Below are 13,885 nucleotides of genomic sequence, written 5' to 3' on the forward strand. Positions count from 1 at the left end.
ATCTCAACCCCTGAATGTGACCCCTGACCCCAACACCTGACCCGACTGTGATCCCTGACCCCTGAATGTGACCTCCGACCCCTGACTGTGACCCCTGACCCCAACACCTGACTCCGACACCTGAATATGACCCTTGACCCCAACACCTAACCCCTGAATGTGACCTCTGACCCCCAACCCCTTACTGAGACACCTGACCCCCTACAACTAACTGTGACCTCTGACCCCAACACCTTACCCCCTGACTGTAACCCCTGACCCCAACACCTGACCCCCTGACCCCAACACCTGACTGTGACCTCTGACTCCAACACCTGACCCCCTGAAGGTGACCCCTGACCCCAACACTTGACCCCTGGCTGTGACCACTGACCCCAACACCAGAACCCTGAATGTGACCCCCGACCCCAACACCTGACCTCAACACTTAACGCCTACACCTGACTGTAACCTCTGACCCCAACACCTAACTATGACCCCAACACCTGACCTCGACACCTGAATGTGACCCCTGACCCCTGAATGTGACCTCTGACCCCAACCCATGACTGTGACCCCTAACCCCGACACCTGAATATGACCCCTGACCCCAACACCTGACCCCTGAATGTGACCCCCGACCCCAACATCTGACACCTGAATATGACCCCTGAACCCAACACCTGACCCCTGAATGTGACCTCTGACTCCAACCCCTGACTGTGACCCTTGACCCCAACACCTGATCCCTGACTATGACCCCTGAATGTGATCCCCGACCCCAACATCTGACCCTTGAACCCAACACCTGACCCCTGAATGTGACCTCTGACCCCCAACTCCTTACAGTGACACCTGACCCCAACACCTGACTGTGACCTTTGACCCCAACACCTGACCCCAACACCTGACTGTGACCTCTGACTCCAACACCTGCCCCCCTGAAGGTGACCCCTGACCCCAACACCTGAAACCTGAATGTGACCCCCGATCCCAACACTTGACTGTGACCCCCAACACCTGACTCCTGACTGTGACCCCCGACCCCAACACCTGACCCCAATCCCGACCCCTGACCCCGACCCCAATACTTGACCTCAACACCCAACACCTGACCCCAATCTCGACCCCTGACTGTGAACCCAACACCTGACCCCAACACCGGACCCTTACCTGTGACCCCAATATTGGACCCTGTCCCCTAACCTTAACACCTGACCGTGACTCTGACCCCTGACTATGCCCCTCAACATCTGACCATGACACCAAACCCCAACACCTGACCCCTGACCGTGAACCCAACATCTGACTGTTACAGCAACCCCTGGCCCCCGATACCTCACTGTTACCCCAACATCTGACCCAACACCTTACCCCAAACAGTGTTTGTGACCACAACATCTGACCCCAACACCTGACCCAACTGTGACCCCAACATCTGACCCTGAACGTGACCCCAACCCCTAACACCTGACTATGACCCCAACATCTGACCATGACACCGGACCCCAACACCTGACCCCAACCCCTGGCTGTGACCCCAGCATCTGACCATGATTCCTGAACCTGACCACTAACTGTGACCCCAACTTCTTGCGCAACACCTGACCTCAACCCCTGACTGTGACCCCAACATCTGACCATGACACTGGACCTCAACACCTCAACCCCTGACTGTGACCCCGACCCCTAGCTGTGACCCCAACCCCTGACCATGACCCCTGACTGTGACCCCAACCCCTGACTATGACCCCATGACACTGGACCTCAACCCCTGACTGTGACCCCGACCCCTAGCTGTGACCCCAACCCCTGACCCCTGACTGTGACCCCAACCCCTGACTATGACCCCATGACACTGGACCTCAACACCTCAACCCCTGACTGTGACCCCGACCCCTAGCTGTGACCCCAACCCCTGACCATGACCCCTGACTATGACCCCAACATCTTTTTTTTTATATTTAATACTTTATTTTTCAGGTTACCATTTCATGTATACAAAAGCTAATAAAACGAACATATTCATAAAAATATTTTCAATTTCATATACCCATAAATCAGAATATTACCACTCATCTAGTAATCTTTTACCCCCCCCCCCACCCCACTCCTCTCGGCCCTGATTATGCATTTATCTTCTTTTTCAATAATTCCTAATCCAGACTTTACGTTACTTTAATACTACAATTATTGCACACAACTCCTCCGGTCCCCCTCCCCCTCCATCCTACGCCCCCTCCCCCTCCATCCTACGCCCCCTCCCCCTCCATCCTACGCCCCCTCCCCCTCCATCCTACGCTCCCTCCCCCTCCATCCTACGCCCCCTCCCCCTCCATCCTACGCTCCCTCCCCCTCCATCCTACGCTCCCTCCCCCTCCATCCTACGCTCCCTCCCCCTCCATCCTACGCTCCCTCCCCCTCCATCCTACGCCCCCTCCCCCTCCATCCTACGCCCCCTCCCCCTCCATCCTACGCTCCCTCACCCACATCTTCAATCTCTACTGGCGCATTCCCCCCTAAAGCACGCGCACATCACCCCCCATACTCAGAAAGCCCCCCCTGGACCCCACCAACCTGAACAACCTCAGACCCATCTCCCTGCTGCCATTTACATCCAAACTCCTCCAGGGCTTAGTCTACAATCGCCTGAGCTCCTCCCACCTCACTGACACGAACCTCCTCCATCCCCTACATTCCGGCTTCCATCCCCTACGCTCCACCGAAACCCCCTACACTCCACCGAAACCCCCCCACGCTCCACCGAAACCCCCCCACGCTCCACCGAAACCGCCCTACGCTCCACCGAAACCGCCCTACACTCCACCGAAACCGCCCTACGCTCCACCCAAACCTCCGTATGCTCCACCGAAACCGCTCCACCGAAACCGCCCCACGCTCCACCGAAACCGCCCTACGCTCCACCGAAACCGCCCTACGCTCCACCCAAACCTCCGTATGCTCCACCCAAACCGCTCCACCGAAACCGCCCCACGCTCCACCGAAACCCCCCCACGCTCCACCGAAACCCCCCCACGCTCCACCGAAACCCCCCCACGCTCCACCGAAACCGCCCCACCGAAACCCCCCCACGCTCCACCGAAACCGCCCCACGCTCCACCGAAACCCCCCTACAGTCCACCGAACCCGCCCCACGCTCCACCGAAACCGCCTTACGCTCCACCGAAACCCCCCCTACGCTCCACCGAACCCGCCCCACCGAAACCGCCCCACGCTCCACCGAAACCGCCCCACGCTCCACCGAAACCGCCCCACGCTCCACCGAACCCGCCCCACCGAACCCGCCCACGCTCCACCGAACCCGCCTACGCTCCACCGAACCCGCCCCACGCTCCACCGAAACCTCCCTACGCTCCACCGAAACCTCCCTACGCTCCACCGAAACCGCCTTACTCAAACTCACCAACGACCTTCTAACCGCCAAAGCTAATGGCCACTATTCAGTGCTCCTACTCCTTGACCTCTCTGCGGCCTTCCACACAGTCCACCACCCCCTCCTCCTTACTAAACTACACTCCCTCGGCATCAGAGACTCCGCCCTCTCCTGGCTCTCATCCTACCTATCCCAACGCTCCTTCAGCGTTACCTATAATGCTACCACCTCCCCCTCACTCCCCCTCTCTGTTGGGGTTCCTCAAGGCTCTGTCCTCGGGCCCCTTCTCTTCTCCATCTACACCTCCTCCCTTGGCCAACTCATACACTCTCACGGCTTCAACTACCACCTCTATGCCGACGACACACAAATCTATCTCTCAACCCCCCACCTCACCCCCTCAGTCTCCGCCCCCCACCTCACCCCCTCGGTCTCCACCCCCCACCTCACCCCCTTGGTCTCCGCCCGAATCACACACCTACTGAGCGACATATCAGATTGGATGTCACTCCACTTCCTTAAACTGAACCTCTCCAAAACCGAGTTTCTTGTCTTCCCCCCACCCCGTGCCCCCCACCCTCTCCATCACGACCAACAACGCCACCATCAGTCCCGCCCCACAAGCCAGAGTCCTAGGTGTCACTCTAGACTCAAACCTGTCCTTCCAACCCCATGTCCAATCGTTGGCAAACTCATGCAGGCTCCACCTCCGCAACATATCCAAACTCCGCCCATTCCTAACCCCAGACATTACTAAACTACTTGTACACTCCCATATTATCTCACGTCTGGACTACTGCAACTCCCTCCTCACCGGCCTCCCTCATCACAGACTATCCCCGCTTCAGTCTATCCTGAACTCCGCGGCCAGACTCATCCACCTCACCAACCGCTCCGCTTCTGCCACCCTCCTCTGTCATTCCCTCCACTGGCCTCCACTCGAGGTCCTCCACCCCCCTCTGTCATTCCCTCCACTGGCCTCCACTCAGTGTCCTCCACCCCCCTCTGTCATTCCCTCCACTGGCCTCCACTCAGTGTCCTCCACCCCCCTCTGTCATTCCCTCCACTCAGTGTCCTCCACCCCCTCTGCCAATCCCTCCACTGGCCTCCATTCAGTGTCCTCCACCCCCCTCTGTCATTCCCTCCACTGGCCCCCATTCAGTGTCCTCCACCCCTCTCTGCCAATCCCTTCACTGGCCTCCATTCAGTGTCCTCCACCCCCCTCTGCCAATCCCACCACTGGCCTCCATTCAGTGTCCTCCACCCCCCTCTGTCATTCCCTCCACTGGCCCCCATTCAGTGTCCTCCACCCCCCTCTGCCAATCCATTCAGTGTCCTCCACCCATCTCTGCCAATCCCTCCACTAGCCTCCAATCAGTGTCCTCCATCCCCCTCTGTCATTCCCTCCACTGGCCCCCATTCAGTGTCCTCCACCCCCCTCTGTCATTCCCTCCACTGGCCTCCGATTGCCCAATGCATTAATTTCATACTACTAACTCTGACATACAAAGCCATTCATAACTCCGCCCCAAACTACCTCACTGACCTGATACCCAAATACCACCCAACCCGTACTCTCCGCTCCTCACAGGACCTCCTACTTTCTAGTTCCCTGGTCTCCTCCTCCCACGCCCGACTGCAGGACTTCTCCAGGACTTCCTCCATCCTCTGGAACTCCCTACCCCAATCCATCAGGCTGGCACCTACCCACCTCACCTTCAGGCGCACCCTGAAAACCCATCTCTTCAGGGAAGCCTACCCCACCCCCACCTAACAGCCGATCTCCTTCACTCCTCCCGCCACTCCATCCCCCACAGCCACTTCCTCCTGTACCACTACCCCCCCCCCTCCTAGATTGTAAGCTCCCAGGATCAGGGCCCTCGAACCCCTCGTGTATTGTATTGTTCCTGTATTGTCTCATGTTCTGTCCCCACTATAATGTACAGCGCTGAGCGAACCTTCTGCCGCCATATAAATCCTGTATAATAATAATAATAATATAAATCCTGTATAATAATAATAATAATATAAATCCTGTATAATAATAATATAAATCCTGTATAATAATAATAATAATATAAATCCTGTATAATAATAATATAAATCCTGTATAATAATAATAATAATATAAATCCTGTATAATAATAATATAAATCCTCTATAATAATAATAATAATATAAATCTTCTATAATAATAATATAAATCCTGTATAATAATAATAATAATATAAATCCTCTATAATAATAATAATAATATAAATCCTCTATAATAATAATAATAATATAAATCCTCTATAATAATAATATAAATCCTGTATAATAATAATAATAATAATATAAATCCTCTATAATAATAATAATAATAATATAAATCCTCTATAATAATAATATAAATCCTGTATAATAATAATAATAATATAAATCCTGTATAATAATAATAATAATATAAATCCTCTATAATAATAATATAAATCCTGTATAATAATAATAATATAAATCCTCTATAATAATAATAATAATATAAATCCTCTATAATAATAATAATAATATAAATCCTCTATAATAATAATAATAATATAAATCCTCTATAATAATAATAATAATATAAATCCTCTATAATAATAATATAAATCCTGTATAATAATAATAATAATATAAATCCTGTATAATAATAATAATAATAATATAAATCCTCTATAATAATAATATAAATCCTGTATAATAATAATAATATAAATCCTCTATAATAATAATAATAATATAAATCCTCTATAATAATAATAATATAAATCCTCTATAATAATAATAATAATATAAATCCTCTATAATAATAATAATAATATAAATCCTGTATAATAATAATAATAATATAAATCCTCTATAATAATAATAATAATAATATAAATCCTCTATAATAATAATATAAATCCTGTATAATAATAATAATAATATAAATCCTCTATAATAATAATAATAATATAAATCCTCTATAATAATAATATAAATCCTCTATAATAATAATAATAATATAAATCCTCTATAATAATAATAATAATATAAATCCTGTATAATAATAATAATAATATAAATCCTCTATAATAATAATAATAATATAAATCCTCTATAATAATAATAATAATATAAATCCTGTATAATAATAATAATAATATAAATCCTCTATAATAATAATATAAATCCTGTATAATAATAATAATAATATAAATCCTCTATAATAATAATAATAATATAAATCCTCTATAATAATAATATAAATCCTCTATAATAATAATAATAATATAAATCCTGTATAATAATAATAATAATATAAATCCTCTATAATAATAATATAAATCCTGTATAATAATAATAATAATAATATAAATCCTCTATAATAATAATAATAATATAAATCCTCTATAATAATAATATAAATCCTGTATAATAATAATAATAATATAAATCCTGTATAATAATAATAATAATATAAATCCTGGATAATATTAATATAAATCCTGTATAATAATAATAATAATATAAATCCTGGATAATAATAATATAAATCCTCTATAATAATAATAATAATATAAATCCTGTATAATAATAATAATAATATAAATCCTCTATAATAATAATATAAATCCTGTATAATAATAATAATAATATAAATCCTGTATAATAATAATAATAATATAAATCCTGTATAATAATAATAATAATATAAATCCTCTATAATAATAATATAAATCCTGTATAATAATAATAATAATAATATAAATCCTGTATAATAATAATAATAATATAAATCCTGTATAATAATAATAATAATATAAATCCTGTATAATAATAATAATAATATAAATCCTCTATAATAATAATAATAATAGAAATCCTCTATAATAATAATAATAATATAAATCCTCTATAATAATAATATAAATCCTCTATAATAATAATAATAATATAAATCCTCTATAATAATAATAATAATATAAATCCTCAATAATAATAATAATAATATAAATCCTGTATAATAATAATAATAATATAAATCCTGTATAATAATAATAATAATATAAATCCTCTATAATAATAATATAAATCCTCTATAATAATAATAATAATATAAATCCTGTATAATAATAATAATAATATAAATCCTCTATAATAATAATAATAATATAAATCCTCTATAATAATAATAATAATATAAATCCTCTATAATAATAATATAAATCCTCTATAATAATAATAATAATATAAATCCTGTATAATAATAATAATAATATAAATCCTGTATAATAATAATAATAATATAAATCCTCTATAATAATAATATAAATCCTGTATAATAATAATAATAATATAAATCCTCTATAATAATAATATAAATCCTGTATAATAATAATAATAATAATAATATAAATCCTGTATAATAATAATAATAATATAAATCCTGTATAATAATAATAATAATATAAATCCTGGATAATAATAATATAAATCCTCTATAATAATAATAATAATATAAATCCTGTATAATAATAATAATAATATAAATCCTCTATAATAATAATATAAATCCTGTATAATAATAATAATAATATAAATCCTCTATAATAATAATAATAATATAAATCCTGTATAATAATAATAATAATATAAATCCTCTATAATAATAATAATAATATAAATCCTCTATAATAATAATAATAATAGAAATCCTCTATAATAATAATAATAATATAAATCCTCTATAATAATAATATAAATCCTCTATAATAATAATAATAATATAAATCCTCTATAATAATAATAATAATATAAATCCTCTATAATAATAATATAAATCCTCTATAATAATAATAATAATATAAATCCTCTATAATAATAATAATAATATAAATCCTGTATAATAATAATAATAATATAAATCCTCTATAATAATAATATAAATCCTGTATAATAATAATAATAATATAAATCCTCTATAATAATAATAATAATATAAATCCTGTATAATAATAATAATAATATAAATCCTCTATAATAATAATAATAATATAAATCCTCTATAATAATAATAATAATAGAAATCCTCTATAATAATAATAATAATATAAATCCTCTATAATAATAATATAAATCCTCTATAATATTAATAATAATATAAATCCTCTATAATAATAATAATAATATAAATCCTCTATAATAATAATATAAATCCTCTATAATAATAATAATAATATAAATCCTCTATAATAATAATAATAATATAAATCCTCTATAATAATAATAATAATATAAATCCTCTATAATAATAATAATAATATAAATCCTCTATAATAATAATATAAATCCTCTATAATAATAATAATAATAATATAAATCCTGTATAATAATAATAATAATATAAATCCTCTATAATAATAATATAAATCCTGTATAATAATAATAATAATATAAATCCTGTATAATAATAATATAAATCCTGTATAATAATAATAATAATATAAATCCTCTATAATAATAATATAAATCCTGTATAATAATAATAATAATAATATAAATCCTCTATAATAATAATAATAATAATATAAATCCTGGATAATAATAATATAAATCCTCTATAATAATAATAATAATATAAATCCTCTATAATAATAATAATAATATAAATCCTGTATAATAATAATAATATAAATCCTCTATAATAATAATATAAATCCTCTATAATAATAATAATAATATAAATCCTCTATAATAATAATAATAATATAAATCCTCTATAATAATAATAATAATATAAATCCTCTATAATAATAATATAAATCCTGTATAATAATAATAATAATATAAATCCTGTATAATAATAATAATAATAATATAAATCCTCTATAATAATAATATAAATCCTGTATAATAATAATAATATAAATCCTCTATAATAATAATAATAATATAAATCCTCTATAATAATAATAATATAAATCCTCTATAATAATAATAATAATATAAATCCTCTATAATAATAATAATAATATAAATCCTGTATAATAATAATAATAATATAAATCCTCTATAATAATAATAATAATAATATAAATCCTCTATAATAATAATATAAATCCTGTATAATAATAATAATAATATAAATCCTCTATAATAATAATAATAATATAAATCCTCTATAATAATAATATAAATCCTCTATAATAATAATAATAATATAAATCCTCTATAATAATAATAATAATATAAATCCTGTATAATAATAATAATAATATAAATCCTCTATAATAATAATAATAATATAAATCCTCTATAATAATAATAATAATATAAATCCTGTATAATAATAATAATAATATAAATCCTCTATAATAATAATATAAATCCTGTATAATAATAATAATAATATAAATCCTCTATAATAATAATAATAATATAAATCCTCTATAATAATAATATAAATCCTCTATAATAATAATAATAATATAAATCCTGTATAATAATAATAATAATATAAATCCTCTATAATAATAATATAAATCCTGTATAATAATAATAATAATAATAATATAAATCCTCTATAATAATAATAATAATATAAATCCTCTATAATAATAATATAAATCCTGTATAATAATAATAATAATATAAATCCTGTATAATAATAATAATAATATAAATCCTGGATAATATTAATATAAATCCTGTATAATAATAATAATAATATAAATCCTGGATAATAATAATATAAATCCTCTATAATAATAATAATAATATAAATCCTGTATAATAATAATAATAATATAAATCCTCTATAATAATAATATAAATCCTGTATAATAATAATAATAATATAAATCCTGTATAATAATAATAATAATATAAATCCTGTATAATAATAATAATAATATAAATCCTCTATAATAATAATATAAATCCTGTATAATAATAATAATAATAATAATATAAATCCTGTATAATAATAATAATAATATAAATCCTGTATAATAATAATAATAATATAAATCCTGTATAATAATAATAATAATATAAATCCTCTATAATAATAATAATAATAGAAATCCTCTATAATAATAATAATAATATAAATCCTCTATAATAATAATATAAATCCTCTATAATAATAATAATAATATAAATCCTCTATAATAATAATAATAATATAAATCCTCAATAATAATAATAATAATATAAATCCTGTATAATAATAATAATAATATAAATCCTGTATAATAATAATAATAATATAAATCCTCTATAATAATAATATAAATCCTCTATAATAATAATAATAATATAAATCCTGTATAATAATAATAATAATATAAATCCTCTATAATAATAATAATAATATAAATCCTCTATAATAATAATAATAATATAAATCCTCTATAATAATAATATAAATCCTCTATAATAATAATAATAATATAAATCCTGTATAATAATAATAATAATATAAATCCTGTATAATAATAATAATAATATAAATCCTCTATAATAATAATATAAATCCTGTATAATAATAATAATAATATAAATCCTCTATAATAATAATATAAATCCTGTATAATAATAATAATAATAATAATATAAATCCTGTATAATAATAATAATAATATAAATCCTGTATAATAATAATAATAATATAAATCCTGGATAATAATAATATAAATCCTCTATAATAATAATAATAATATAAATCCTGTATAATAATAATAATAATATAAATCCTCTATAATAATAATATAAATCCTGTATAATAATAATAATAATATAAATCCTCTATAATAATAATAATAATATAAATCCTGTATAATAATAATAATAATATAAATCCTCTATAATAATAATAATAATATAAATCCTCTATAATAATAATAATAATAGAAATCCTCTATAATAATAATAATAATATAAATCCTCTATAATAATAATATAAATCCTCTATAATAATAATAATAATATAAATCCTCTATAATAATAATAATAATATAAATCCTCTATAATAATAATAATAATAGAAATCCTCTATAATAATAATAATAATATAAATCCTCTATAATAATAATATAAATCCTCTATAATATTAATAATAATATAAATCCTCTATAATAATAATAATAATATAAATCCTCTATAATAATAATATAAATCCTCTATAATAATAATAATAATATAAATCCTCTATAATAATAATAATAATATAAATCCTCTATAATAATAATAATAATATAAATCCTCTATAATAATAATAATAATATAAATCCTCTATAATAATAATATAAATCCTCTATAATAATAATAATAATAATATAAATCCTGTATAATAATAATAATAATATAAATCCTCTATAATAATAATATAAATCCTGTATAATAATAATAATAATATAAATCCTGTATAATAATAATATAAATCCTGTATAATAATAATAATAATATAAATCCTCTATAATAATAATATAAATCCTGTATAATAATAATAATAATAATATAAATCCTCTATAATAATAATAATAATAATAATATAAATCCTGTATAATAATAATAATAATATAAATCCTCTATAATAATAATAATAATAGAAATCCTCTATAATAATAATAATAATAATTGCACATATTCTAGGTAGCGGCTGGATTGATTTTTCCCATTTTTCCCACTTTTCCCACCTCATACGGAAAGCCTCCGTTTTATCTTCCTCCACATGATGAAGTTCCTCCAGTCTGCACGTCTTCTCTACTCCCAGTCCTTTATATTCAGGACTTGTTCTCTCCAACATTTGGGTCTCGGGGTCCTTCGGGAGTTTAATCTCCATTATTTCTTGAATACCCCCCAATATTCTTGAATCTTGTGACACTCCCACCATACGTGAGACATCGTACCTCTCCCTCCGCATCCTCGCCAACACAAAGGTGAGTTGTCTCCGCCTCTCCTCTGTGCTACACGCGGGGTGACGTCCAATCCATCTCACCCTCTCAGAGTTACATTTCCGGGAATTGAACTGTTTTCCCTCCTAAATCCCTTTCCCATGTCTCTATAAATGGCGGTCCTGTGAGAATCTTCTATATTTTAGAGGTCCCGTGCGTCCCATCCCCCCATGAATCTACAAAGTGCGCAAAGGGGTTCCGTGCGTCCCATCCCCCCATGAATCTACAAAGTGCGCAAAGGGGGTCCGTGCGTCCCATCCCCCCATGAATCTGCTAAGTGCGCAAAGGGGGTCCCGTGCGTCCCATCCCCCCATGAATCTACAAAGTGCGCAAAGGGGGTCCGTGCGTCCCATCCCCCCATGAATCTACAAAGTGCGCAAAGGGGGTCCGTGCGTCCCATCCCCCCATGAATCTGCTAAGTGCGCAAAGGGGGTCCCGTGCGTCCCATCCCCCCATGAATCTACAAAGTGCGCAAAGGGGGTCCGTGCGTCCCATCCCCCCATGAATCTACAAAGTGCGCAAAGGGGGTCCGTGCGTCCCATCCCCCCATGAATCTGCTAAGTGCGCAAAGGGGGTCCGTGCGTCCCATCCCCCCATGAATCTGCTAAGTGCGCAAAGGGGGTCCGTGCGTCCCATCCCCCCATGAATCTGCTAAGTGCGCAAAGGGGTTCCGTGCGTCCCATCCCCCCATGAATCTACTAAGTGCGCAAAGGGGTTCCGTGCGTCCCATCCCCCCATGAATCTACTAAGTGCGCAAAGGGGTTCCGTGCGTCCCATCCCCCCATGAATCTACTAAGTGCGCAAAGGGGTTCCGTGCGTCCCATCCCCCCATGAATCTACAAAGTGCGCAAAGGGGTTCCGTGCGTCCCATCCCCCCATGAATCTGCTAAGTGCGCAAAGGGGGTCCGTGCGTCCCATCCCCCCATGAATCTGCTAAGTGCGCAAAGGGGGTCCGTGCGTCCCATCCCCCCATGAATCTGCTAAGTGCGCAAAGGGGTTCCGTGCGTCCCATCCCCCCATGAATCTACTAAGTGCGCAAAGGGGTTCCGTGCGTCCCATCCCCCCATGAATCTACTAAGTGCGCAAAGGGGTTCCGTGCGTCCCATCCCCCCATGAATCTACTAAGTGCGCAAAGGGGTTCCGTGCGTCCCATCCCCCCATGAATCTACTAAGTGCGCAAAGGGGTTCCGTGCGTCCCATCCCCCCATGAATCTGCTAAGTGCGCAAAGGGGTTCCGTGCGTCCCATCCCCCCATGAATCTGCTAAGTGCGCAAAGGGGTTCCGTGCGTCCCATCCCCCCATGAATCTGCTAAGTGCGCAAAGGGGTTCCGTGCGTCCCATCCCCCCATGAATCTGCTAAGTGCGCAAAGGGGTTCCGTGCGTCCCATCCCCCCATGAATCTGCTAAGTGCGCAAAGGGGTTCCGTGCGTCCCATCCCCCCATGAATCTGCTAAGTGCGCAAAGGGGGTCCGTGCGTCCCATCCCCCCATGAATCTGCTAAGTGCGCAAAGGGGTTCCGTGCGTCCCATCCCCCCATGAATCTGCTAAG

At 35.5% G+C, this 13,885-nt stretch overlaps 1 protein-coding gene across 1 annotated transcript in view; it reads right to left on the minus strand.

Moving 5' to 3' along the window:
* The window catches only part of QPCTL (glutaminyl-peptide cyclotransferase like), a 76,258-nt gene that overhangs the window by 4,158 nt on the left and 58,215 nt on the right, over positions 1 to 13,885 (minus strand). The gene's annotated exons all lie outside the window — the stretch shown is intronic.

This window comes from Staurois parvus, unplaced genomic scaffold, assembly GCF_062004578.1.
Source record: "Staurois parvus isolate SC_StPar_1 unplaced genomic scaffold, SC_StPar_1.0 ptg002598l, whole genome shotgun sequence".
In the NCBI taxonomy this organism is placed as follows: Eukaryota; Metazoa; Chordata; class Amphibia; order Anura; family Ranidae; genus Staurois; species Staurois parvus.